The sequence below is a fragment of the Malus domestica genome, chromosome 06 (genome assembly GCF_042453785.1).
Source record: "Malus domestica chromosome 06, GDT2T_hap1".
In the NCBI taxonomy this organism is placed as follows: domain Eukaryota; kingdom Viridiplantae; phylum Streptophyta; class Magnoliopsida; order Rosales; family Rosaceae; genus Malus; species Malus domestica.
The window spans coordinates 18454438-18456793 of NC_091666.1; the positions used below are offsets into that span (position 1 = coordinate 18454438).

At 44.7% G+C, this 2356-nt stretch overlaps 1 long non-coding RNA gene across 1 annotated transcript; it reads right to left on the reverse strand.

The window, feature by feature from the left end:
- Positions 1-1149: 1149 nt before the first annotated feature.
- LOC139197037 (uncharacterized) lies at positions 1150-2356 on the reverse strand. The gene is made up of 2 exons (XR_011582012.1): positions 1925-2356; positions 1150-1747 (listed from the first exon to the last, which is right to left on the reverse strand). It is a non-coding gene; the product is annotated as an uncharacterized lncRNA (long non-coding RNA).

Here is a 2356-nt window from a genome sequence, read left to right on the forward strand (position 1 = left end):
CTACCAAAGTTTAGACACATAAATTTTGAAGGTCTAGCTACCATATTATTACCCACAAGGGTAAAGGAACAGTACCACTGCTGGATAATTGGAAAGTCCCGGTGTGTCAACCTCTGTGCTTCGTGGCAAGGTAGACTAGCAAACATGCCCAACCTTTACTCACATTCGAGAAAACACTCCCAACAAGATTGCTTGCTCCAAAATCGAAGAGGCACCGCCCTCCGAATCTCGAGAGCCAGACTCTCAACATGATTATTTTCTCAAAAATCGAAGAGAGGGTAAAGGAACAGTACCACTGCTGGATAATTGGAAAGTCCCGGTGTGTCAACCTCTGTGCTTCGTTGCAAGGTAGACTAGCAAACATGCCCAACCTTTACTCACATTCGAGAAAACACTCTTAACAAGATTGCTTGCTCCAAAATCGAAGAGGCACCGCCCTCCGAATCTCGAGAGCCAGACTCTCAACATGATTACTTTCTCAAAAATCGAAGAGAGGGTAAAGGAACAGTACCACTGCTGGATAATTGGAAAGTCCCTGTGTGTCAACCTCTGTGCTTCGTGGCAAGGTAGACTAGCAAACATGCCCAACCTTTACTCACATTCGAGAAAACACTCCCAACAAGATTGCTTGCCCCAAAATCGAAGAGGCACCGTCCTCCGAATCTCGAGAGCCAGACTCCCAACATGATTACTTTCTCAAAAATCGAAGAGACACCGCTCTTCGAATCTCGAGAGCCAGACCCCCAGCATGATTGCTTTCTCAAAAATCGAAGAGGCATCGTTCTCCGAATCTAGAGAGCCAGATCCCCGACAGGATTGCTTGTTCGAAAACCGAAGAGGCACCACTTTCCCAACTTCAAGAGCTGGATCTCCTTGGATAAAGCTTGTCTGTAATCTTCACACGCAACATCAGCTTTCCAGATACCACAGACCACTTTTTCAAAGTGATCTGACAGAGTTAAAACATGTGAAGCTGACAGCTCCCACTACCGTGCTATGACCAAGCAGGGTAAAGGAATAGCATTATTACTTGATGTTAGGGATACTCCTATATATGTCGACCTCCATCCCCAACGGACAGGCAGACCTGCAAAAATGCTCAACCCTTCCTCTTATCTGAGAGGGCACTCCCAACGAAGCCTTTCGAAATTTTCAGCTTTCTTTCCCCCCGATAATACCTCTGTAAACAAGCTATACTAGAGCAAGAATATCTCATATCATCAGGGTTAAAAGCAAGAGTATCCCATATCATGCTTTTTCCCTGTCTTTTCCTTTGGCCTTGTTCTCACCTGCAAGACAAGGAGAAAGAGAGCAATCAGTCAGCACTTGGAATCAAGCTTCCAGCCAGGAACTGACTGCCTGGAATTACTTACCTGGCATTGCTCTCGAGTACTCATCTTCAACATCTTAGGCTTCCAGGGAAGATACCACATCTGCCTGAGGAACAGCTAGGGCAAGTGAGAAGGATACAAGGAAGCATGTGGAGACAAGCGTAACAGCACACGTGCCGATACATCCACTACTCTGTCAAAAGCAAAAGTATCCCATATCAGCAGGGTCGAACGTACTCTAGATTTGATGGACTTGTTTTGACCCTCAAATTCTTCAGTCGGCCTTATACTCTGGAGGAAACCAGAAAACCCTCCAGCCCAGTTCAAGAATAAGCCTGTGGAAAGTTACTTCTTCAAAAGCAAAAGTATCCCATATCATTTCTTCTCATTTTTCTTCTCTTTATCCTTCATGCTGCCTGCAAGATAGGGAGAATGTGAACAATCAGCCGGAGCTCTGATTGCTTACCTTGTCTGTCACATCTTTCAGCAGATACCCTAGCTCGGCGACTTAGGGGACTCATACTACATGGTTTGTATCGCGCTTGACCAAGCCTGAAACTACAAGTAAGCTTCAAGTGAAATTGATACATTACCTTGTGCATCTCCACCAGTTACAGATACCACCCCTGGATGGAGGAAGAGTACTTCCAGAGAAGATGCCACATCTACCTATGAGACAGATAAGGCAAGTCAAGACGATACCACACTCCGGTACTTAAGTTTCGTGGTTACGAGATCATTCTCCCACAATATTTCCTAATGTCATTTGTACTAAATCATTCACTTGTACTCACTAAAGGAGAGCTTGAACCTATGTACTTGTGTAAACGCTTCACAATTAATGAGAACTCCTCTATTCCGTGGACGTAGCCAATCTGGGTGAACCACGTACATCTTGTGTTTGCTTTCCTATCTCTATCCATTTATATACTTATCCACACTAATGACCGGAGCAATCTAGCGAAGATCACAAAAAGTGACCGTTTTCGCTACCTAGGATCTATCTTGCAAGAGAACGGAGAATT